This window comes from Anabrus simplex, chromosome 3 (genome assembly GCF_040414725.1).
Source record: "Anabrus simplex isolate iqAnaSimp1 chromosome 3, ASM4041472v1, whole genome shotgun sequence".
NCBI classification, from domain to species: Eukaryota; Metazoa; Arthropoda; class Insecta; order Orthoptera; family Tettigoniidae; genus Anabrus; species Anabrus simplex.
Window position 1 is genome coordinate 99,916,141 of NC_090267.1, and position 27,859 is coordinate 99,943,999.

The 27,859-nt window shown below is 41.0% G+C and overlaps 1 pseudogene; it reads left to right on the forward strand.

Moving 5' to 3' along the window:
* Window positions 1-223: 223 nt before the first annotated feature.
* Window positions 224-27,859, forward strand: part of LOC137498865 (uncharacterized) — a 50,547-nt pseudogene continuing 22,911 nt past the window's right edge.

Here is a 27,859-nt window from a genome sequence, read left to right on the forward strand (position 1 = left end):
GCAGAGTCCAGGGTGATGAGATTATCTAGTGTATCTTGAAGTCTTATGCTATTGTATTCGTAGTCAGTTAAGGCCTGTTTTTACATGTAGGACTGTGCTTCGGCTGTGCTTCGACCGTGCTACGGCGGTGTCGCCTACTCTGTCTTTTCACATGTAGGACTGTGCTGCGACTGTGCTATGGTCATGTCCTTGTTCATTGCATCTGTGCTCACAGGTTGGAGACATGGATCCGAACGAAGAAGACGTAGTTATTGCCCGTGCAGCGTACACTGTTTTACAACAAAAGAAGAAGAAAAATAAGAAACGATACTGGGTTCATAAATTGTTTACAACGAGAGAAGAAGGAGAGTTTCACATAATTTTCGGTCGGCTACGAAATGACCAAGAAAAATTCGTAAAATATTTTCGAATGAGTTACTCCAAGTTTGACAGTTTGCTTCAACAACTGAAACCACACCTCACGAAAAAGAATTCAAAATGGAAGAAATCCATAAGTGCAGAAGAGAGACTAGCATTAACATTACGGTAAATAATATTCATATATACTGAAGTATTTTGATCGTACATCAGTGTACGTTTGGTGTATATTTGGCACTTACATATCCACGCATATATATGCAGTTAATTAACATTGAATTAACATTGAAATATGCACTGAGAAGATATTAATATTAATTTTTACACATTTTCCAGGTATCTCACATCTGGAATTCGCAGATCTCCATGAGTTTCAGTTACAGAATTTCCCCGACAGCTGTTCACTCTATAATAGTCTCCACATGTGAGGCTATTTGGGACATTTTGTCTCCACAAGAAATGCCCCAACCTACTGAGGAAATGTGGAAGAAAATATCTGAAGAATTCTATGATCTGTGGCGTTTTCCGAACTGTATAGGAGCTTTAGACGGAAAACACGTTGTTATTCAAGCGCCCCCAAGCAGCGGGTCTCTCTTTTATAACTATAAACATACTTTCTCTATAGTTCTTTTGGCATTAGTGGACGCCAAATACAGATTCATTGCTGTTGATGTAGGAGGTTATGGTAAGTCCAGTGACGGAGGGCTATTCTCAAGATCAGTTTTAGGAAGATCTTTGGAAAACAAAACGTTAAATATACCAGGTCCTAAACCGTTGCCAAATTGTAATGAACCTGTGCCTTATGTAATACTTGGTGATGAAGCTTTCCCACTGAAAACGTATCTAATGCGTCCGTACCCCGGATCCACAGCTCGCAGTGATGAAAGGCAGGCGAATTATCATTTCCGGCAGTCGAGAACACGTCGATTAGTGGAGAATGCCTTTGGCACTGTTGTCGAGAGACATAGGGTACTCTATGAAAGACTCCATATGCACCCAGAAAATGCTGAAAAAGTAGTGTTGGCAGTCTGTGTATTACACAACTATTTACTCAGTGACCTGCCAGTAGTAAACGATTACGAAGACAACAGGATACGTTTCGAGCAATCATTGTTTACTGCGCTGCCACATGTTGGGGTTCATGGAAGTTTTGAGGCTACAAGAGTCAGGGAAACGTTTCGAGACTATTTCATGAATGACAAATTGGGTCCCTGGACAAGGGATATTGTGATGGAAGGAAGGTGTGACTAATAACTGATAACACAAAGACGTACGTGTACAGTTTGCTTCATTGTATTTTCAGCACAATACTTGATACACATGCTCTGTCACTAAATGACACTAGTTAAAACATAAAATGTTAATTTTATATGCTGTACGTTATGCTAGGCTACTGGTAATGAGATTCTTGATTCGGTATTATGGCTGGAGTACTTGTGCCAGGATCATACAAGCTGAGATGAGGGAGATTGCCATGTGCGGAAACGTGATGGGTCCTGTTTCCAGTATTCATATTAGCGAAATTATATCCCACTATATTGCTGTTTCTCTGCATTTCTTTCTTTCGAAGAATTTATAATTCCTTGTTGTTAACAATGTTGAAAATTTCCCGCTTAATTTCTGCCTGTTCGAGTTCATTAAATTTCAGCATTGTTTCGGATATGTCGTCGAAGAACGTCATCAGTTTCCTTTTGGCTGGGTCCAACATCTGCTGAGTTGTGGTTCTGTATGAAATAAACTGATTTAACGTTGTCGCTAAATCAGATGTACGTGTAGATGACTCCTGTGATGCTGCTCTTTTACGCTTTAATGACACCGTTGATACCGCTGGGGACGGAGTAGATCGTGGTGTTGAATTATCAGCATTATTATCGTATGTGCCCTCACTTTCCTCCCGTTCTTCGTCCAAATTTGTGTGAGTTCTGAAACATAATAATAATAATAATAATAATAATAATAATAATAATAATAATAATAATAATAATTTCGTAATTTTTACGGATAACTAAGAAACATTTGAACTTACTCTCGCTCCTGTAGAAAAGGTTTGAGAAATTCCATTTGCATTTCAAACCTCCATATTTTAATTTTCTTGGCAGCCTGGCCACTCGCAGTTCTTCTCCTGTTCAAGGCTCTTCTATAGTGAGACCTCGTCAAAGTCCATTTATTTTTGCATTCTTCAGCTGAAAATAGCGGGGAAGTACAGATTAATCACTTCAGTTTGGCCTAAACGATATCTTCCTGCACAATAACAGCCTTCTAGAAGAAACTTACCAGTGATGTTGAGTTGCACTGCAATATCCTTCCATATTTTGTCTTTTAAATGATTGTTGTCATAGTCTCTATGCTGGAAATTATAAAGGCATTCATGTTGTTGAACTAAAATTATCACTTGTTCTTCCATCTTGAAGAAGACAACTGCGCCACACCTACTACTGCAAACTATCACACAATGTATCACAACCAACGAGCACAGTACTCTAGTGATGGGACATTCGATTCATTTTACTGAATCGATTCATTTGATTCCGTTCACGTTATTGAATCGATACAGTGATCCGATTCACGGCACATTAGAGTCACGGCTCCTACTGCATCTGTGTAGTATGTGCTGGTAAGGCAGCAGCAACAGCATTCAGTGCCCGTAGCTGCCATCTGGTCTTCATACCATGAACTCCTTTCTTAGAAAAAATGCTAGTTACTCTAATACATCGAAGGTTTCCGGCGACGCAGGGTGGGAAAGGTTAGGATTAGGAAGGTAGCAGCCATGGCCTGAATTAAGGTACAGTCCCAGCATTTCCTGTTGTGAAAATGGAGAACTACGGAAAAACCATCTTAACGGCTGCCGACGGTGGGATTCGAACCCACCATCCCCCGAATGCAAACGCATAGCCACGCGATATTAACCGCACGACAACTCGCTCAGTCATTTAAGAAAAAGTATTTTTCTATCAGCTGAGGATTTTTTTAAATCGTCATATTTTGTAGAGGCTACCCGAGATGTACAGTAGCCCGCTGGTTTTCTGATTCAGCATACTGTTATTGCGTCTGTCCACATATGATTGAAGTCTTGTGCAACGATGTGACATATGAACTGAGAGAATACTGAGCCGTTCTTCCCAATATAAAACAGGTACATTTGAGTGGTCGTGAGCATGTTTGCCTTTACAGTTAGCGCATTTGGCCTGGTCCCGTGGGACTGGGCAGACTGTGTGATGGTGATGATCACCATATCTGTTGCAGTGGGTCTGATTTCTGCAACTGCGGCGTAGTGATTTAACTGTAGGCTCATGAAGATGAGTGTAGATTGTGGGCAAGGCTTATTTCGGATTGTACGGGTTCGATTGCTGTGGATAGGTGTTGGTTGGCAGGTAGGTGATTGTTGAGAGTTATGAGGAGGGTTTATTAGTTGTGAGGAATTAGTTTGGATGGGTTCTGTGGCTGCAGGTTGTGTGTTTGGATCAGTTTGGATTTCCTGTTCTATGGTTAAAGGAGAGGTTTGGATACTGATGTCCGTTAGGGATGGTAGTGTGGTGGTTTGGGAGCCGCATTCACAAAATATAGGACCATCCTTCGATGTTTCTTATTCTTCATCTTCTGTATCTTCATTGTCTTCGTACTCGTCATCATCTTCTACTTCAGGTGCTTTTTCTGATTCTTGGTGAGGGTGCGCGTCTGAGGGGCGGAAAACCATGGGTCTTGGGATTTCTTTAAGTGCTGTTATCCGGGTATGAATTTCTCGGCTAAGTTTTTTTTTCGAGAGGGGTAATCATTAATATGTTGTTATGCGGCCCTTCTATTACAGCTGCGTGGGTTTGGATGAGATCGCTGATGGCGTTTAGTACTGTGCACCTGTTCGGGAGCATAGGTCGTACTAGGCTTAGTAGGATAATAAATACATTGCAATTTGGTGAAATTGGGAAAATTGAATTGTTTCGTTTGTATGCGAATGGGTACTCAAAATCGTGGTTCTCTATGTCTGAGTTGAGGTAAGAAGCGGTGTCGGAGTTTTGGGAAAGTGCTGTCGATGAAGTTGGACTGGAATTTTGAGAATTGGGTTTTAGGGTAGGGGATACGTGGGTTTCTTTCATAGAGATTTCATTAAGGGCTGTGTAGCTTCTGGTTTGGTATCAGGGTTGAACAGGGGCGCGGCTACTCGATCCACCGGGCTTGTTCCTAGATCTTGATTTTTGGGGCATTGTAGGGTTTTTCTTGGTGTGGATTTGTTAGGTAGAGGTTGGGAGATGAAGGATGAAATACTGGAAGGTCAAACGCGATTGCGAACCATGTTATGGGTATTTCAACTCGTTGCCGCAGTCGTGTCAGGCTGGTTTCGTACGTGGATTACGCCACGGGCAAGCACGAACTCAGGACACAAAGTTGACTTGGCAAATACTCTGGGGCCACCAGGGTAGCTGGTAGCTGCAGTAGGCTCCTTGGCTGTGCTGGACTAGTGTCGATTGGCTGTAGGGGCTAGCGGGTGCTAGCGGTGGTGCTGTCCTCTTGGCGGTCGGCGGGCTGGCAGTCTGGGTTACCGGTTCCGGCCGTCGGGGTTTGCTCTCTTCCGGGGCTGTACGTCGTTTGTGTCTGTCTGTGGAAGACTGGAGCAAGGTTGTGAGACGCAATCCAACATAAGTGAAGCTTGGGAGAGAGAACAGACGATTATGTTGAAGCCGTTATTATCTCGTTGCGGTCAAGCGAGAGTGAAACCTCAACAGACGATGACAATGCATATAGTGACTCTGTGGATCAGTGGTAGAGGGTCGGCCTCCGGATCCTAAGATAGCGGGTTCAAACCCGGCAGAGGTAGTCGGATTTTTGAAGGGCGGGAAAAGTCCATTCGACACTCCATGTCGTACGATGTCGGCATGTAAAAGATCTCTGGTGACACATTTGGTGTTTACCCGACAAAATTAATTAAATCTCAGCCATAGACCCCCAAGAGAGTTTCGGTTTACTCGGTCTGCCATCTAGTGGGCCTAGAGTAAAACGGAACGTCGAAATTTACGAGCAGACAGCCAGATGGCGTGAACTTGAAATGTCTGCACACGGCAGCTGAGGCCATACGATTATTATTATTATTACTCAAAAATGAGTGATATATTCCCTTTGTAGGATTTTTCCTTCCTTTAGAGACATTGAATCGATTAGCAACGCGAGATCTTCTAGATTGTGAGTAGAAATTTCATTTAATTTTCTCGCGTTTTATCTGTTCGAGCATTGATCTATTTTTATCTTATTGCCTTATCCTATTATGTTTTGTGTTATTTTAACCTTATGTGAGTTATGCATGTTGCTACAAAGAATAATTGATTCTGGACTTATATTCGAGTATATACATTTCCGTTCGTGTTGTGTGTCGTGAATCAGCTGTTTGTACTCGTAACAATTTGGCACCAATGTCTGACTTCCGGTTAACTGTCAAGTTGAAACTCATAGAAACGGAACTACAGCTGTTGGTGAGAAGTGAGGTTAATAATTTCATTCGCATCACTCTTGAAATAACAACCACTCTCAATAGCACAATTAATAATATTTACATTGTTAAAGAGCCATATATATTCGTAATGAACAATAAAACCTGTTACTAGGATATACATTTTGTCTTCGGTAAAATGTTGTAGCCGAGTCCAGACAAACTCCAAGTGACCCACAACCATGTGTTGTGCCACGAGTATAACATCGACCCTGAGTCGAGAAAATCCCTCGCGAACTACTGACTCCTTAATAGCTGTATTTCAGCAAAATTAAATCCACAATGGTATAACACAAAACAACAGAAAAAATGAATACCGCCTTTCCCTGGAGGAGTCGACGCTCCTTGCAGGTGAGAATTTGTCAATCAGCCATATACAATCCAGAAATATCTGTGTCAAAATATACTCAACTCTCATGGGATAACAACCCCGAAGTGCCATGGTCTACCAAGCGACCGCTGCTCAGCCCGAAGGCCTGCAGGTCACGAGGTGTCGTGTGGACAGCACGACAAATCCTCACGGCCGTTATTCTTGGCTTTCTAAAGCGGAGCCTCCATCTCACCGTCAGATAGCTCGTCAATATGTAATCACGTAGACTGAGTGGATCTCGAATCAGCCCTCAGATTCAGGTAAGAATCCCTGACCTGGCCGGGTCTTCCGGTAAAGTGTCACGCTACCACTACATCGGGGGACCGGTAAAATATACTAAAGCATTATAATATTTCCCCCTTATTACTTTGCCGTGAAGGGGTTCACTGGCATTTTAGAAGGGAGGGTGCGATCAATGGTTGGGTAAGTTGGATGAAAACCAGTGAATTTTCAGACCACAGAGGGGCTGTCAGGATCAGATATTCAGTATCGGCCAGGTAAATGGAGAATGCTACCAGTAGAGGCGATTGGGAATTAGGAGTCTTAGGGTGGGGGTGGGGAGACGTAGAGGCAACAAAAAGTACCCGGGTTTGTGGGATATAGGGGGCGAGGGTAGAGATGGGGCGGGATATAGGCTATACATCAAAGCTAGAAAGAAAAGGATATTACAAAATGGTAAGTTTTTGATACTCTCTGAGCGAATTTCGACAGAGGTAAAGGTTGACAGTTTACCGACTTAAGTGCGGCAATAACAGTTATTTGAGATTTTGATTTAATATTGTATATACTAAAACTTTCACTAGTCCGACTCATTGGCTGAATGGTCAGCGTTGAGGTAGCACCTCCTAGAGAAGAAGGCCTGGCAATACGATTCGTGACGTCACGCACGTGGGCCGAATGCGAGTTCTCGCAGCGCGAGTGGATAGTAGATGAAGCTAATTCTTTACGATGATTGAAAAATACGCTGGTTAAAATACATACTACGAATATTCTTTCTCGTAGGCGCGCATATCGGAAGCGAAATTAGTAATATACTGTAATAATTGATGCAGGGAAATAAAAACCCACTAACTCCAGTAAAAATGTTACAGGACTCACTGATGTTAAATCTAATACGTTTATGTCCTCATGTTAAGTAAAATTATATTCTTTAACAATTAAACGCTTCATAACTTCAGTGTTTACATTATTTAATGCTACAATTAGAATTAAATAGTGGTGGGGTTAGGAATTTTTTGTCTTCCCGAGTGTACGAAATAATGAAATGTAGAAAATGTGACAGAAAAGGTACCAGTATAGCATAACTACCGTATGAAACGATATAATATGAAAGTTTATTATTAAAATTAGCATTGTTTCATTATTAAATTTCAAAGGTCCAGCGTGAGGCTGATATCCATTGAACACTCTAAACTAAATTGTACAAAAATACATAAATAAAACCACACATAAACTTAAGAAGTACATTACAGATATTCTGTTTCAGTTTCATTCTCTTTTTCGGTCTGTGAATCAGGGTTATTACTGTCAGCAAACAGAGTTTGGTAATACATCCTACTTTCCTCAGAAATGAACATCATTAAATTTTGCAGTCCTTTTGCTTTTCTGTTGTGCGGGGTAAGTGTGAGTTGTACGTTTGTTGAGTGGGAGTGTATTGGGTCTATGGATGTTAAATAGACACTGTATTGTACCTTTCGCTGTTTTACTCACATGGATTTCATTTTGTGGAGTGCCGAATACCATATTACTTTACTTTCTGATATGAGGAATTTCTCGGTTCAAAAATGTGTTGCTTTAATCTATCCGGGAATTTAGAAGAGCACAGCTTTTTTCACCTTGAAAATTACGAATGCTATTACTAGCGCATTTATTTCCAGCGTATATATATAAAATATTTATACATGAGAGGAAAACTCCTATTTCACATCTCAGCAGTAATACATTGTTTAATATTCAACTTTTCGGGTAATACAGGATCAAATTAAACATTTGAGGTTAGTTACTTGCCCTTTGCTTTAAGCCTTTAAATACTGTTTCGCTTCCATTTGCCTTCATTTCTTCGTTTCTTTCCACTTATTTTCCTGTCGAAACTTGAATCTGATTCCATTTTAACCTCTCAATCTCCGCTCAGCTGGTTAGGCGATAGTGTTGCCATCTACCTGGAAATAAAGCATGGAAAGCAAGAACTCTCTAATTCCATGGAGTAAGAGATGTTTTGCTTTCCATGGATTTTAAAAAGGTAGTTTTCATATGAATGATGTAATTAGGGTATCCTTGTCTTCCATCCATGCGGAACGCACTAAAAAGCCCCGTCCAGCCCAAAAATCAATTTCGCAAAAAGTGGGAGTTAGTGGGTTTTTGATCTCCCGCTTCAATTAGGAAGAACAATTAAAAATGCAAGAAAGAATAGAATTAAATTTTTGAAGAATCTTAATACTGAAAAAATTTAATAATATGTCTATATGACACTTTCTTTCGTATATTTAAGAGTAAACAAATGTTCATTTCCTTTTACAAAACTGAACTTGCTGATGAAAGATAAAAGATCAAAAACAACATGTAAGTACAGCAAAAGCTATAACATAAAAAGAATAACATATAAACTACCTTACTTACATTATATTAGTAGCAGTCAAGGAACATGCAAGCTGTAATGCTCAGTGTTGTCGGTCATGAAAACTGGTGAACATTTTTTACAATAAGAGCCTAACATAAATTAAGGGGATGAAGAGCTCACAAAATTTGGCTGTTATGCGAAGAGAATGATTACAGCACATGCCAACAATAGTTTGTTCACCAAGTCAACAAAATTATATTCGCATTCCCTAGTGTATATAAATTTACTCATGTTATTTTGGACCCTGATTCCGATAACCAGAACAGGGTAAAATTGAAATTAAACTGTAAATAAAACAACTTATTAAAACATATTAACTTAAATTTGAAAAGTAGCATGCACATTCTGATAACATTTGAACTGACCTTCACCCAGACACTTTCTGAAATTGTTTCCAATTTAACTTCACCAGGTTGCTTAACTGACTGACAGGAACTTTATTCTCATGTGTAAATAGTACGAATCATATGAACAGTGTTTCAAAAAACTTGTATTACTTGAACTATGCTTAGAAAGTGTGACTACCTAAAACTGTGGAAACTTTCGAACAGTGATGTGTGCTTCGAAATCATAAATGTTTCAGACTGTGCTTTAATTTCACTCAAAAGCCTTAATTATATCAAAGTGTGATTATTACTCTGAATTTACGTAACAGACTGTGATTCAAAGTGCGATTCTGAATACTGTTTACCAGTAACTTGCTAATATTCACTTGATCAGATAGTGCTATTTTTAACACGCACAATTAATCGTCAATTGAACTTTCTCGTGTCTTCACTATTAAGCGACACCAGAAATCTTGACCGAGTGTTTAATCTTCATATCAACCTAACGCCTGACCCGTCGTGGGAGATGGTACGTGGTACAGCGTTGGGATATTACGTGGTACAGCGTGGGAAATGAAACGTGGTTCAACGTGGGATATGGTACGTGGTACAACGTGGTGTTCACAACATCGACGGAGTTCCAGATGCTGTTCGTAGAACTTTTGAACTGTTAAAAACAGCGATTGTTTTGAAACCATTCATAGCACTAGACATTTACGAACTTCCTGAAAAGGCACTTTGTACTTTTCAAGTTATTATTTTTAAGTGCTACTTTAATTTCAAGTGCTAATTCATTTCAAGTGAGAAATTAAACAGAATTTAGGAAATTTGAAGTAATTTCATCCTAGAAAGACTGTAGGTTATTCAAATGATAATGTGAAGTGCTTAACTTAAAAAGACTGTAGGTACGGCATTATCAGTAAATGATTTTTTTTTGATAGTTGCTTTACGTCGCACCGACACAGACAGGTCTTATGGCGACGATGGGACAAGGAATGGCTAGGAGTGGGAAGGAAGCGGCCGTGGCCTTAATTAAGGTACAGCCCCAGCATTTACCTGGTGTGAAAATGGGAAACCACGGAAAACCATCTTCAGGGCTGCCGACAGTGGGGTTCGAACCTACTATCTCCCGAATACTTGATACTGGCCGCACTTAAGCGACTGCAGCTATCGAGCTCGGTAGTAAATGATTTAGAGAGACTGTAGGTCTTACAAGAGAATAACCTAGAAAGACTAAAAGTGTTTATTCCAGAAAATTCCAGAGGTGATATTTACTTCACCTAAATTTATGAAGAAAAAGTTCATTTTCAACTTTAATTTTTTTTCGCAAGAGCTTTCAGACGTTCCTTTCGCCCAACATGCTGCAAATAACGCGACTTCTGAAATGATTTTAATGGGATGGGAAGATGCAGATGCTATCAATGTGCCGTAGAGGACACTGTACGTTTTCAGTATGTATGTATTAAAGCCTAGTTGTACTTCCTCTTAAAGCAATAATCACCACCACCACCACCACCACCACCACCACCACCACCACCAACTCCATCAAACCGTATGCAACAGCTTATGATTCGCATCGTCCGTGGCAAAATACATACTCGTATTTGTAGGATCTAGTCTACGAGAAATACGGGCGACTGCACTGTCCAGCCTGTTAGGCTGGTCATGTGATTGGTCAGCAGTGACGTACGAGGCGTGACGCGCTAAGCCGTAAGCCGAGCGAAGTATCTATAGTCCAGCCGCCGGTTGTCCGGCCCTGACAGATTATCATGTAAAGGAAAGAGAGAGGAGAGAACAGTATTTCCAATCTGTGTCGGTTTGAAACTATAGATATAACCTTGAAAACACGATTACGAATTTCATTGTGCCGTATGATTTTAATATTAAATCACTGAAAGCAACACCCTTCGTCAATTTGATGTTATTGTTTTGATTATAATTATTTTATCGCAAAAATACTAAGAGCTCTGTTAGTGGCAGAATAATTGTCACGGTTTGCAATGCCTGGCGTCACTGGCACGCCAGATTTAAGATTTAACAGCAAACACCAATCACCATTCATCTCGCCATGAGTCTCGTCTACTGCTGGTGCGGTGATGCCACCTGTTTGAAGACAAACACGTGGCCTCAGTTGCTCTCTAGCCTGCATGAAGTGCATGTGTGCACGATATGTTTAAGCTATTTGTTTTTGTTATTTTGTGACATGGCTATGGGATCATCGGGAACGATTAAGAAGAAAACATTTGCTATAATAGCCAACGCCGTGAAGACATATACCGGATACGTGAATATTTCGATAAAGAGCTTGATCAGTGGGCCACTTCTTCCTGTTACAAACGAGGTGGTTGGAGTTTGTGACTTGTGATTGGAGCTTGACGGCAGAAGTACTGGTTGTCGTCTATGCCCCGCCAGAGTCAGAGTATCGTCGGGTATTGAGCAAGGTACTGCCTTAAAGTACCATGTGTATAAAGTTGGGACGGCGAACGTATACCCAGGTGGCAGCTTCTGATCACAAAACTTGGCCCTCCCTATTAATAATGAGGTTTCGTCAGTTGGCCCGTCCTGGTCGTAATGAGAGTTGTAAGTCGGTTTCTTTCCACTGGACACAAGGGGTGCGTGTCGTTTAAGGGCAAGTGAGCTCTGTCAATAGCATGGCTGTCATATTTTGCGTTGATTATTTAAACATGTGAGCATTTAATTATTTCTTAAGATACAGCATAAATATACAAAACCCGACCATGAACCACAGTACAAACCAATATCGCACAGTATTTTGTTTCGTGCATAACCCGTGCAGCGGTCGCAGATGTTAGAAGGGATAAAGAAAGAAAAAGGAAAGAAAGAAAGAATGACTGAAAGAAGGAATTGGCAAATAAACTCGGCAGAGAAATTTCAAATAGCCGCAAATGATCGCCATGAGCTATTTTATATACAAATAACAGTTCTCCCTAAATACTATGCTTGAATTCATATGAAAGTAAACTTATTAAAATACTACTTTTATGCAGCTAATATCAGTGTCCCACTTTCAGTAAGGAAAGGAAAATTAAAATCGCGAACTATAATAATAATAATAATAATAATAATAATAATAATAATAATAATAATAATAATAATAATAATAATAATAATAATAATAATAATATAAACCTTGTCTACGTTGTTCTTCGCAACGTATTCGTATGCGTTACTTAACAGCCGTTGACTTTGCTTACTTAAAGTTTTAGTCTCCTTTCTTTTCTTCGCAGAACTACTACTACTGGGTTGAGTATCACTCCTAGGCACGGAACCACTGCTACTCTGTTGAGTATCACTCGTGAGCACCGAACCAGTACTCTTCGGTCGAGAATCACTGCTACTGGTGCTCGATTGAGGATAGTTTGTATGCACAGGCAGATTTAGTTCAGGAACTTCTTGGTGTGTTAATTTTCAGGTTTGATTCCCATGGTCTGCACATTATTGCATGAAGCTAAGAGAAAAGAAATACACTTCACAAATATTAATTAATGAAGCAAATATCCCAAAACTTTCAAACAGCGAACAAGCACCTGCGAATTTTCTGAGCTGAAAAAAAGAAAGACTGACGTCTATTTAATAAGAGGTGCATTGGCAACAGAGCTGTGAGGATATTTTGAGGAGGGGGATGAGAAATTCCGTTTTAAAGCCCACTACCGTCATAAATCACCCCCTGCTGGGCAGGCAAGTGGCCGAGTGATCAAACGTTTGCCGAACTGTTTGAATGCCGGTGGGTATGCGTTGCCCGTGTCAGCTATACCTACCGTGGACTTTAGACCACTGTGGAGTCAGCGTGTGGTCAGCTGTCGTGAGTAGGATCTGAGCCGTGTTAACTGCCGTTGCTGTGAGATGTATTGTTCTACTGATTAGCACTGTTGAGTTGTTGTCAGTGTTAAGTTGTTCACTGTGTTCGACTGTGTGAATTACTGGACTTTCTCTGGAGTCAAATGAAGAAACAGTCATCGTGTGTTGTGAGAGTCATCAGCTCTGTGTTCAAACAACTGCCTGCAGTTGTGTATGTGAAGGAGCGGAGCATGCGAGCGAAAGTGAAAGGCTTGTTAATAAGGATTATAGCCTAGTTCAGGTAAAGACTGTACAGATGGAGTCCTGCTCTGTGAAGAGTATAAAGACTTGTAAATATTGTAACGTGCTCAAGCGACCGTCAGCCCTGTCACACCGCCTTCAGTATTACCTGAAAAGGGATGACTAAGTCAGCCCGGGGAACCTCCCAGCTCGCCCGAGGATATGCTGCGGTCCTTCCTCTATTGCTGCCCTCATCTAGTTTCTCCACGTGATTTCTGGAAGATACGACGGGAAAGTTCCATCTCCAGCCGAACCTAGAATGTTCTAGTAGCCCATCATGGAGGTATAAATAAAAGGCCGCTGCGAGCTCTGGTTGATGTGGTGTCTGAGATTCCAGTTAGTAGGTGGGCTGGTGACGACGTACAGAACCGTAGACTGTGCACTACCTGAGAGTACTGTGTGTTTGTGTGCCGTGAGTCAGCGAGGGAAGCCGCTATCATGAGTGTGAGAGTAAATGAACCTGTGTTAATATTCGCTGTTGTGAGTATCGTCCTGCTGTTTACAGTTGAGCTATTTAGTTGTTCACTGCATGTAGTTGTGTGTTAATATTCGCTGTTGTGAATATCGTCCTGCTGTTTACTGTTGAGCTATTTAGTTGTTCACTGCATGTAATTGTGTGTTAATATACGCTGTTGTGAGTATCGTCCTGCTGTTTACAGTTCAGCTATTTAGTTGTTCACTGCATGTAATTGTGTGTTAATATTCGCTATTGTGAGTATCGCACTGCTGTTTACTGTTGAGATATTTAGTTGTTCACTGCATGTAATTGTGTGTTAATATTCGCTGTTGTGAGTATCGTCCTGCTGTTTACAGTTGAGCTATTTAGTTGTTCACTGCATGTAATTGTGTGTTAATATTCGCTGTTGTGAATATCGTCCTGCTGTTTACTGTTGAGCTATTTAGTTGTTCACTGCATGTAATTGTCTGTTAATATTCGCTGTTGTGAGTATCGTCCTGCTGTTTACAGTTGAGCTATTTAGTTGTTCACTGCATGTAATTGTCTGTTAATATTCGCTGTTGTGAGTATCGTTCTGCTGTTTACTGTTGAGCTATTTAGTTGTTCACTGCATGTGATAGCGTGAATTACTGGAAGGACTGTGTCTGGAGTCGAACCAAGGAATTGTCATCGCGTGTTGTGTAGTCTGTAGCCCTGTGTTCAAATCCAGTGGTCTATACACAGCTGCTGTATGAGGTGACTGGACTTGGGGAAGTGAAAGTAAGGATTAGCCGTCTCCAGGGGCCGGACCGCCTACTATGCCATATGGAAGAGGGACTTGTAAATATACAGTAAGTGTGGCCATTCATAGCTAAATAGACTTGTGTGTGTGTGTATACAGTATTAAAATGTGTACATTTAATGCGTCATCCTGAAATAAATTAGAGATGAAACGGACGGAGTTTTATTCGTAACAATATGCAACAATAGTGAGCGTGGTAATTTATGGGGTCGCATACAATTGTATGTGCCATGCTGAACTAAATTAGAGCGATAAAACAAGCGGTGTTTTACTCGTAACAGAATGTAAAACTTACCATCATTGTTGCGTCACACACGACTTCCGTATCTTAACTTCCACTTCGGGCAGCGACCAGACTGTCCTGTTACACAATACGGCCGATCGCTGTAAGCAGTGGCGTAACTATGAAAGGACAGGCTCCCTCCCCGCAAAATAATATTTTGGGCCCCCTTCCTCAAATTCTGCGAGAATGATGTTTCTTATATTAATAACTACATTCTTACATACTACAGATTTACACTATATTAAAATTACCTGAACCTCGCCAGAAGTGGCATCCATCCTAATTTTCCGAAGCGTCGTTGTTTAATCGACAGAAACTCGTTAACCACACTTTCCAAAATTAATACAGATTGTTTCGTCATTTTCGATGTAGAGTAAGCCAAGGAACTTAATGGTACCGCGGTTTTAATTTGCTGAACGGTCACTCGGCAGATGCTGTAGTGACCGGTAAAGTGAGATGAATTCGCAGCACTGTACACAAATCAAGGACTCTACTAGGAATGACCGAGTTTTCTACTACCAGAAGCTATGTCAGTTCTTTTACAGCTGAGCTTGCTTGCTTGTTGTTTTAAGGGGCCTAACATCGAAGGTCATCGGCCCATTTTACAGCTGAAAGGTCACACATTTTTATTTTCAAATCTTTATCTAACTCACCACAGTACCGGCCACGATCAGTCACTTATATTTTACGCACAATCAGTTTCAGAATCACTCTGTTGGTGTGAAATATCATTAACACAGTTTTCAAAATCACTTCTTGCTGGAATGTCACTAACACAAATAATTCAATCCCCTGACTTTTATACTGCATTCTCACTTAAATTTTCGTCCGCCTCCATGGCTAAATGGTTAGCGTGCTGGCCTTTGGTTCAGAGGATTTTGGTCTCGGGTCCAGGGTCAGGGATTTTAACCTTAATTGGTTAATTCCAATGACTCGGGGACTGGGTGTGTGTGGCGTATTCAGCATTAGAAATCATCCAAGGCGGGGCCCTCATCTTCACAGACATGCAGGTCGCCTAATATGCCTTCTACAAGAAAAAGATACGCACCAAGGCCTCTCCGGAGGCAATACGCCAATATTAGTTACTTAAATATTCAATCGACACGCTATACATGGAGTTATCATCAGAAGTAACAGTATAGCTGGTGGAACCTGGCAAAGAATCTTCGCCTACACTTTTTAAGAAATAATAAATTTTTTACAACTTTTTCAGACTCTTCTTTTTCACATTTTCTCTAGCGTTTTGGAAACAGCTTAAATACTTAGATTTTCCGGTACTTCAGTTCGTAATATAAACTTACGCACACGTCACCAATAGGGTTGGGCACTATGTCCCTGTTTCGGCACACTGTACCGGTGCACAGTTATGTTCCGTTGTTGCGGAACACCAAGTGCCGGCTTTTCGAAACAGTTTCAAGCAAGACCGAGACAGTGACTCGCTGTCTCGTCAGAAGCGCCACTATGCACTGCCCTTCGCCTACTAACCGACTGTCGATACAGTCAGTGTGCCAGCATGTGCTAGAGTGTTCTGTATTCTGTCATACCTTCTTTGTTCTGCGAGTCCCATTGCATCGGCCACTGGGCTTTGGTATATGCCAATCACTTCTGTTTTGTTTTCAACTGTTCTGTAAGAGTGTTTTCATTGAAGCCTAGTAACGTATTGCATGCCTTACAAAAGACGGTAAACTTCGCAGAATATCGCACCAGAGTTCTGTTTGTGTTATTTGTCGGTGTAATTGTGACAAGTGTATTTCAGATCGAATCAAAACAGTCTTATCCTAAGATCAACATTTAAACATGACTTTTGGGGTGTGTATTTCAGAGTTCCGACTGGTTTTTGCACGTGCCGTGATGCTTTATTCTAGCCCTAATTACTCGCAATACACGCCGATACAATTCAGTTGGTGAAAATATCCCTGAAATAGTTACTTTTAAACACCTGTACTGTCGCTGTAACCGTGATATGTATATTTCATACTGATTCAAGAATCTTAACCTGAAATCAGCCTTTAAACGTGGTTATTGGGTGCGAATTTCAGTGTTCCCAATGTCCTTCACGTTCCGTGCAGCTTTATGCTGGCCGCTAACTACACACAGCACGTCCGGTGCTGACACTTTCCCGCTGACGTGGAGCATACCGCATTGCCTCACGAAGTTTTCTCTTCCACGCAGTTACAGTTCCGTGTATCGTGTGCCGGCACAGTGAACCGAAACAGCTAATGTTTCGGAACAGGTGACTGTGAGTTATCTTCCTGATCTGATTTTAAATGAATGATGCAATGCAGTCAAGCGTGAGTTTCGAGTTCAACAGGAGGGGAGAGATGATGTAATCCGAGTCTACAACCTACAAGGAATGCAGGGAAATACGTCGGGAGATCTAACAACACTGACTGACTATCAGCTGATGTTTTTGTGCGTACATATTCAATCTCAGCCTAGCCCAGCTGCCAATTAATACACAATTTGGGGATTCGCTAAATTGCATCAACCCTGTGTTGCATCAGTATACACAGCGTTCTAATAGAGAGAGTTGCGACATCATGTGCAACGTAAATCACATCTGTACGTAGATGATGTTTAGATGTTACACAAATACAAAAAAAACAAGAACATTATTTTTACATTACACAGTTTAATTTGGCACAGAATACGCCCCTAGCTGCAAGCTCATTCGCTGAGAGTTAAAACCCCTTTTTGTCTAAAAACATGCCATACTACAGACGTAGAAGGGGCTCCGCTTCGCTATGCAAAGTGCCTAAGGCGCTATTCGTACGGCTGGCATGTCCGGACTGAACGGAACCGAGCGGACTCGGCTGGCAAAACAAACCAATGTGATGCTGGCTGGGCCAGGCTGAGCCGAACCGAACCGAGCTGAGCGAGTTGGCTAGTAGAAGTTTAATTTTACACGCCACACGCTAGGCCAGCAAGCGATCTTCCGGATACAGCTCACTCTTTGCAAGCGTTGTATTTGTGTTGAGGTGATGAGTGGCGAAGAGGTAGATATTGAAACTCTCATCAACGCTGTGTAGTTAAGTCCTCCGTTATAGGACCATGTTCTTCTTCTTCTTCTTCTTCTTCTTCTGCTTTTCCCACATGTGTGGGGTCGCGAGTGCGCACTGTGCTGCATATAAGGATTTGGCCCAATTTTACGACCGGATGCCCTTCCCGACGCCACCCTATATGGAGGGATGTAATTACTATTGCATGTTTCTGTGGTGGTTGGTGGTGTAGTGTGTTGTCTGAGTATGAAGAGACAAGTATTGAGAAAAAGACAAACTTCCAGTCCGTGAGCCAGAAGAATGAATCAGATGCGATTAAAATCCCCGACCCGACCGTGAATGGAACCCAGGACCCTCTGAACCGAAGGTCTCAACGCTGACCTTTCAGCTAAGGAGACGGTCTTACCGGGAGTATATTAAAAAAGAGCCGAGGAATCATGTACTACTGTTAGTTGGGATATGTTGGTATTCGTCGGTGTTGAAACTTTGTGATCATGGTTTAATGATTGCTGAGGTGTATATGAAAAATTCCAAAGAAATACCAGATATATTTACTAATGGTTCTGTTCTTTCTGATCGTATAACGTTGGTCATAATATGATTATAGTATTTGCTGTTGATAGCAATCGTACCGTACTAAAGCTAATACTGTGCATTGCATAGGTATTCAAAGAGGAAATCTAAATTAGAGAGAGAGAATATCATGCAAGAGCGTTATCTCCTTCCTCCCTCAATCCCTCAAACTACCTCAGGCCCCAGTTTGCATCTAGGCCTCATTTTGACACCGCCATTGGTTGTTGAGGTTACTCCGTAATCGCATATCCAGTGGCGGTGCTGTTTAAGGATCCAACTAGATTCAGGGATGACGATCTAATAGGTCTAATAGATCCTCAAGCCTTCAGTTAATTTTACTACTTTGCGAAATACTTATCATTAGAGCCCAGATTTCCATGCAAATGCATATTTCTAAATAAACTGGTTACACATCTCAAACTTTGCAATGTTCGTTTCATGACTTAATGATTCTAAATAACCGTTGTTTTTCCTCCTTGTTTGCATGGTTTGGCCTTTTTAGGAGAACATTCATGCATAATGCATATTTTGAAGTTGTTGTATTTAATAGCAAATATTTGGATGTTTATATTGCATACCCATGACTTTTATTCTGACTTTGGCGCATATATATTGTTATGTTGAATAATAGTGCTTTTTATGAATGTTGGTGTGCAGAATTTGGTACCGCTTTACCAGGTTATACGGAATGTCTACTATTGAGAGACGGAGAGATTGTATTCCTGACATCTTATTTGGCACCCAAAGTTAGTACTTACGGTGTACGGTAGAGGTCCTATAAACCAATTAACCAAGCACTTTCTCATCTATTGCTTGAGTAAACATGGACGTAAGCCGGAAGGTCCCACGTCGATCATTGTAATTGTTAGGAATAACGTGTCCCAGTTATAAATTGCTGTAAATTAAACCGTAAATTGTGTCTTACTAAATACTACTAAATTTTTCTTAATTTTAGACGAATCTATATTAGACGAACAAAACAAAACTTGTATCACACTTCTGTGACAGCCCATTACTGAGATAAACCTTGGTTTTGCACTGAACCCTCTTCCGTTGTTACCCTGGAATTTCCTACCCAGAACTCTCACTCGTCACACGTCTTTGTTATCGCAGCTTAAGTCTTTAGTAGTTATTGAAAACATCATCATCTGCAATCATCTCACGAAGAAGTAGCTGCGGCAGGTAGAGATAAGGTGAACAAAGTGTTCCGTTCGAATCCTGATTTTGAGTTTGTCAAGCTTATAAAAGACGTTCTGTGGTGAAAATGCAAAGACGTACAATTTGACATAACTTTGTTCCAAATGTCTTCATTTAGTTATGCAACTGTCACTTCTTGTGACGTAAAAAAGGTGTGTGCTTAAGAAAGTGCTGACAGATAAACGGATGAGCTTAAATAAAGACAGTTTGGAGAAATCAGTTTCCGTTGGTTTCAAAAGGAACTGAATTTTGATAGTGCATATTTTCAAGTTTATTGTGCATGTTTTGCCAAATTGAACCCTTGAACTTACCGTTCCATCGTTGGTCGTCTGCCGCAACTGCTTCAATAGAGCAATATCCAACTCTTATCTTGGGGTCGTAGCTGGTTTATTTCTGTCACTACAGTGACCAAACGATGGGGTTCAGAAAATAGCCTAACTTCTTTAAATGAAGAGCAAAAAATGTGCTTACTAAAGTTTTATTCAATTAAATCACGATATTTGACTTTATCACGCTCACCGTGACTATTTTATCGTTATCATTAATGTAACTTTTATCAGCCTGAACATATTTAATTGATTTTTAGTACAATATTTTAAACTTCGCATATTACATTTCTATAAAGAAATTTTAAACGCATTTTTTTTTTTTTTTTAGAGTTTCGCGCACTGACATGAATCATAGACACTTCGCCTCAACATTACAATATATGGTACTTAACTTCTACACACGAAACATAGTGATTTAATGGGACAAACATTTACAATTTCTATCTACAAAACATTTTAAAAATAGACCGACCTTGTAACAGCGTTGTAGCTTCCGAAGTCATCCTGGCTACATTCTAACCAGCTCGTTCCGAAATTAGCCACTCGTATGTGCAGAGAACATTCTTCCCTTTCAATTATGCTATTTATAATCATACAGACTCTACACTTCAGTTGGTACAAAACAGGTAAATAGGGAATTTTTCTATATGATGCACTCGATATGGACGCCTTCACCTTTCCTCGTTGAACTCTCGACTGTCCGTGAGAATCTGCCTCGCTATCATCCCCTTGTTATGCCAGGTGGCCAAGAGATATGAGACTTGAAGCTTATCTCGGCTAGTCTACAACTCCCCTACTGGTTATAAAGACGCACAATAATTTAATTAAAGCTATCTATGCACTCGCGGTTCTTATTTGCAGAAGTTAAGGAATTATATTACTAATTCAACTAAGAGATGTCTTTTGCCATTTTACCACTCGGTAAATATTTCATTTCAAGCTAGCTAACTCAATACATATCACAAGTTTATTTGAAGAAATAGTTCAAGACCTCTACTTTATATTAACGCGGCGCGGATCCACCCTCGCGATGACCGAACAAGTGAGAGTGGCTACTGTCCAGTGGAAGAGATACTTATAGCTTATCTAATGACGCTATCTTCGTCATGATGTATGATGGTGTAATCATACATTTTGATAACCACTGGATCGATTTCTTTGAAACTCACCCCAATAATTCCACCGAATTTCCAAGTCATGATGGTGTTGTTTACTGATATTTTCTGTGTCTGTGTGTTGTTGTTTGAGTCATCAGTCCATAGACTGGTTGGATGCAGCTCTCCATGCCACTCTATCATGTGCTAACCTTTTCATTTCTACGTAACTATTGCATCCTACATCTGCTCTAATCTGCTTGTCATATTCATACCTTGGCCTACCCCTACCGTTCTTACCACCTACACTCCCCTCAAAAACCAACTGAACAAGTCCTGGGTGTCTTAAGATGTGTCCTATCAATCTATCTCTCCTTTTCGTCAAATTTAGCCAAATCGATCTCCTCTCACCAATTCGATTCAGTATCTCTTCATTCGTTATTCGATCTATCCATCTCACCTTCAGCATTCTTCTGTAACACCACATTTCAAAAGCTTCTATTCTCTTTCTTTCTGAGCTAGTTATCGTCCATGTTTCACTTCCATACAATGCCACGCTCCACACAAAAGTCTTCAAAAACATCTTTCTAATTCCGATATCAATGTTTGAAGTGAGCAAATTTCTTTTCTTAAGAAAGCTCTTCCTTACTTGTGCTAGTCTGCATTTTATGTCCTCCTTACTTCTGCCATCGTTAGTTGTTTTACTACCCAAGTAACAATATTCATCTACTTCCTTTAAGACTCCATTTCCTAATCTAATATTTCCTACATCACCTGCCTTCGTTCGGCTGCACTTCATTACTTTTGTTTGGACTTATTTATTTTCATCTTGTACTCCTTACCCAAGACTCCATCCATACCCTTCAGCAACTTCTCGAGATCTTCTGCAGTCTCAGATAAAATAACAACATCATCGGCAAATCTCAAGGTTTTGATTTCCTCTCCTTGGACTGTGATTCCCTTTCCAAATTTCTCTTTGATTTCCTTTACTGCCTGTTCTATGTAAACATTGAAAAGGAGAGGGGATAAACTGCAGCCTTGCCTCACTCCTTTCTGGATTGCTGCTTCTTTTTCAAAGCTCTCGATTCTTATCACTGCAGACTGATTTTTATACAGATTGTAGATAATTCTTTGTTCTCGGTATCTGATCCCTATCATCTTCAGAATCATAAATAGCTTGGTCCAATCAACATTATCGAATGCCTTTTCTAGATCTACGAATGCCATGTACGTCGGCTTGTCCTTCTTGATTCGATCCTCTAAGATCAGACGTAGAGTCAGGATTGCTTCACGTGTTCCTACATTTCTTCTGAAGCCAAATTGATCTTCTCCCAACTCAGCTTCAACTTGTTTTTCCATTCTTCTGTAAATAATACGTGTTAAAATTTTGCAGGCATGAGATACTAAACTAATGGTGCGGTAGTTTTCACACCTGTCAGCACCGGCTTTCTTGGGAATAGGTATAACAACATTCTTCCGAAAATCGGATGGGACTTCTCCTGTCTCATACATCTTGCACACTAAATGAAATAACCTTGCCATGTTGGTTTCTCCTAAGGCAGTCAGTAATTCAGAGGGAATGTCATCAATTCCAGGTGCTTTGTTCCTGTTGAGGTCACTCACAGCTCTGTCAAACTCTGACCTCAAAATTGGGTCTCCCATTTCATCAGCATCAACAGTCTCTTCATGTTCCAGAACCAAATTATTTACATCTTTACCTTGATACAACTGTTGGATATGCTCCTGCCATCTTTCTGCTTTGTCTTCTTTCCCTAGAAGTGGCTTTCCATCTGAGCTCTTAATATTCATACACCTAGATTTCCTTTCTCCAAAGGTTTCCTTGATTTTCCTGTATGCAGCATCTACCTTACCCAGGACCATACAGCCTTCGACATCCTTGCACTTCTCCTTCAGCCATTCTTCCTTAGCTACCTTGCACTTTCTATCCACTTGATTTTTTAATCGTCTGTATTCTTTTCTGCCCTCTTCATTTCTAGCATTCTTGTATTTTCGTCGTTCATCAATCAGGTCTAGTATCTCCTGAGTTATCCACTGATTCTTAGTTGATCTTTTCTTCCTTCCTAACATTTCTTCAGCAGCCCTACTGACTTCATTTTTCATGACTCTTCACTCTTCCTCTATAGTGTTTCCTTCAGCCTTTTCATTTAGTCCTTGTGCAACATGTTCCTTGAAACAATCCCTTACACTCTTTTCTTTCAACTTGTCTAGATCCCATCTTTTTGCATTCTTTCCTTTCTTCAATTTCTTCAACTTCAGATGGCATTTCATGACCAACAAGTTATGGTCAGAGTCCACGTCTGCTCCTGGGAAAGTTTTGCAATCCAACACCTGGTTTCTGAATCTCTGCCTAATCATAATGAAGTCTATTTGATACCTTCCAGTGTCTCCAGGTCTCATCCACGTATACAGCCGCCGTTTGTGGTGTTTGAACCAAGTATTGGCAAGGACTAAATTATGATCAGTGCAGAATTCAACCAGCCGACTTCCTCTTTCGTTCCTTTGTCCCAATCCAAATTCTCCTACTGTATTACCTTCTCTTCCTTGACCTACCACTGCATTCCAGTCTCCCATCACAATTAGATTCTCGTCACCTTTTACATATTGTATTAAATCTTCTATCTCCTCATATATTCTTTCGATTTCTTCATCATCTGCTGAACTAGTAGGCATATAGACCTGCACTATTGTGGTTGGCATTGGTTTGGTGTCTATCTTGACGACAATAATCCTTTCGCTATGCTGGTCGTAGTAGCTTACCCGCTGCCCTATTTTCTTATTCATTATTAAACCAACTCCTGCATTTCCCCTGTTTGATTTTGTGTTGATAATTCGGTGGTCGCCTGACCAAAAATCTTGTTCTTCCTGCCAACGTACTTCACTTATACCAACTACATCTAACTTTAGCCTATCCATCTCCCTTTTCAGGTTCTCTAACCTACCACAACGATTCAAACTTCTAACATTCCACGCTCCGACTCGCAGAATGTCAGTATCCACCTTCCTGATGATCGCCCCCTCTCGTGTAGTCCCCACCCGGAGATCCGAATGAGGGACTAGTTTACCTCCGGAATATTTTACCCGGGAGGAAGCCATCATCAGTACATCATTCATACAGAGAGAGCTGCATGTCCTCGGGAGTTAGTTACGGCTGTAGTTTCCCGTTGCTTTCAGCCAAGTAGCAGTATCAACACAGCTAAGCCATGTTGAGTATTATTACAAGGCCGTATCAGTCAATCATCTAGACTGCCGCCCGAGCAACTATCGAAAGGCTGCTACCCCCCTTTCGATGAACCATTCGTTAGTCTGGTCTCTCAACAGATACCCATCCGATATGGTTGCACCTGCGGCTCGGCTATCTGCATCATTGGGACACGCAAGCCTCCCCACCGCGGCAAGGTCACATGGTTCGCAGAGGAGGTCTGTGCCTGTAACGGGCGTAATTAATTAATTTCATGCAGGCGACTTCGTGCGCTTTTTAATGGCGTGGCCTTGACACGCACTGTTAATCTGCCAGTACAGAAGCCAACTTTTCTCCAGGCCTAATTAAATTCATTTCCACCCTGTGGATTTTAGCTTTATTTAATATTTCTTACAATTCTTAATTATTTATTTCTTGGTTAATGATATTGCCGAAATCTCTTGCAATGAAGGTTTATTATGTAGAAGCGAATTATTAACTACACGAGGTCGGCCGAAGTGTTCCGACACCGTCCGAATGGATGGCTCGCACGGAGAGTTCTTATGGTGACTTGTCCTGCCTGCCACGGAGGGTGAGATGCTTGCAATAAAGAACTTTGGTTGCGCTTGTAGTTGTATTTTGTAGTTGCAATTTTCTAGTTGCAATATTTAGCAGGGTTAGAATTGTGGGTTCAATATGATAGTGCATAAATGCATGCATATTTTGGGAATTGATAGTGCATGAAAATCCTGGATCAACTTATAATTATTAAATAATTTTAATAATAATAGTAGTACAACCATCAGTACTACCGGTATTGTATGTTATCATAATGGCTTTGAAATACGAAATACGATGCATTTTTTCTATATCTATATAATCTCTGTTCTCAGGACCAGGATATAAACGCTCTCTACGAAATCAGAAGAAACTCTCTGCCAGCCAACTATCGTGAAAGGAGATTTTCCACTACCACACAGCCAGAATCTAACATGGAATTATGGAACAAACCTAACATTTTCATGAAAGGGGCAGCCGTTCCCAATTCTGTGGTCCGAAATGCATCAAAAATGGAAGAAATGAGGTTGATGCAAGCCGCATATGACCGCACCTACAACCAGGATACTGTCTCCAGAGAGGTATAAACTTCATTTCTATTTATTATTCTCTCCTGTCCGGCTCCATGGCTAAATTGTTAGCGTGATGGCATTTGATCACAGGGGTTCCGGGTTCGATTCCCGGCAGGGTCGGGAATTTTAACCATCATTGGTTAATTTCTCTGGCACGGAGGCTGGGTGTATATGTCGTCTTCATCATCATTTCATCCTCATCACGACTCGCACGTCGCCTACGGGAGTCGAATCGAAAGACCTGCACTTGGCGAGCCGAACTTGTCCTCGGACACTCCAGGCACTAAAACAGCCATACGCCATTTCATTCTCTCCTGTCTTAGCTATTGACAAAAACGGTCCAGTTAAGGTTCTGAGAAATGCCCTTGACTACAGTGGAGTACCAAGGAGTATTTTTTTAAACTATTAGCTGAAAGAAGTTGATACTCAACATGTGCGAATAGCGCTACTTACATTCGAGAAAATTTTGTCAGAAAAAAAAAAATAATAATAAGGTTGACACAGATGAATTCGTTACCTCATGGAACTGGAGTATTAAAAAAAAATATAAAATAAATCCTCAGCCCGTTTCCAGTCATTCGAACGGGTCAGAAACGGCACGAATGAAACCCCCATCTAGCGGCGAGGATAGGAATTGTGCCGGCTGCCGAAGCCTGTCGCACTCCCCTGGGGCAATGATTAATGACTGACAGATGAAATGATTTTGGAGAGTGTCGCTGGAGTGAAAGATGACAGTGAAAACCGGAGCACCTGGAGAAAAACCTGTCTCGCCTCCGCTTTGTCCAGCAATGATCTCATATGGAGCGACCGGGGTTTGACCCAGCGGTGAGAGGCCGGTGCACTGCCGACTGAGCCACGGAGTCTCATTTGAAGTATTATTAGGAATAAATAAATAAATAAATCAATAAATAAATAAATAAATAAATAAATAAATAAATAAATAAATAAATAAATAAATAAATAAATAAATGAGCACACATGAATGGACCTTTCGTTATTAATGTATTAATTAAAATTAATTATTGTTCGGAATAAATCTAGATTGTCCGCCTCTGTGGTGTGGTGGTTGGTGTCATTAAGTGCTACCCCCGGAGGCTCAGGTTCGATTTCCGGCTCTGCCACGAATTTTGAAAAGTGGTACGGGGACTGGAACGGAGTCCATAGAGCCTTGGAAGGTGAACTGAGTAGAAGGGGGTTCAATTCCCCTCAGCCATCCTCGAAGTAGTTTTCCGTGGTTTCCCACTTCTCCTCCACGCAAATGACGAGAAGGTACCTAACTTAAGGCCACGACCGCTTCCTTCTCTCTTCCTTGTCTATCCCTTCCAATCTTCCCATCCCTCCCACAAAGCTCCTGTTGTGCATAGCAGGTGAGGCCGCTTGGGCGAAGTACTGGTCGTCCTCTGCATTTGTATCCCCGACCCAAAGTCTCACGCTCCAGAACACTGCCCTTGAGGCGGTAGAGGTGGGATCTCTCGCTGAGTCCGAGGGAAAACTAAACCTGGACGGTAAGCAGATTAAGAATTTTTTTTTTTTTGCTAGTTGCTTTACGTCGCACCGACAAAGGTCTTATGACGACGATGGGATAGGAAAGGCCTTGGAATGGGAAGGAATTGACCGTGGCCTTAATTAAGGTACAGTCTCAGCATTTGCCTGGTGTGAAAATGAGAAACCGCGGAAAACCATCTTCCGGGATGCCGACAGTGGGGTTCGAACCAATTATCTCCCGATTACTGGATACTGGCCGCACTTAAGCGACTGCAGCTATCAAGCTCGGTAAACGGATTAAGAAAGAAGGGAAAATGTAGCCTATATCAATAAATAAAATTACAAATGTATCTGTACACTTCAAATTCAGTTCAATGTTTTGTTTTGTTTTCAACATAACGGAAAAACGGATTGACATTTTATTGAAACTCGGTTTTTAATTCCAGGGATATTTGGAAGAGTCCACTAGACTATGATGAGTATACAGTGGCATAACAATTATTAAGGCATTCAAAGCAGAAAATATAAAATTTACCTGTTAATATTACATAGCTGCATTGAAAAAACACTAAATGATAAAATTTGTGTAAAATACGATTTCCGATATTTTACATTTTATAATAATAATAATAATAATAATAATAATAATAATAATAATAATAATAATAATAAGCTTCCTTCCTTCCCTCCCTCCTTCCTTCCTTCCTTCCTTCCTTCCTTCCTTCTTAATCTGTTTACCCTCCTGGGTTGGTTTTTCCCTCGGACTCAGCGGACCCACCTTTACTACCCCAAGTGCAGTGTCCTGGAGCATGAGACTTTCGGTCGGGAGATACACGTGGGAAGGAGGCCCTGTACCTCGCCTAGGTGGCCTCACCTGCTATGTTGAACAGGGGCCTTGTGTTGGGGATGGCAAGATTGGAAGGGATAGACAAGGAAGATGGTAGGAAATGGCCGTGACCTGAAGTTTGGTACCATCCCGGCATTTGCCTGGAGAAGAAGTGGGAAATCACGGAAAACCACTTCGAGAATGGCCGAAGTGGGAATCGAACTCCCCTCTACTCAGTTAACCTCCCGAGGCTGAGTGGACT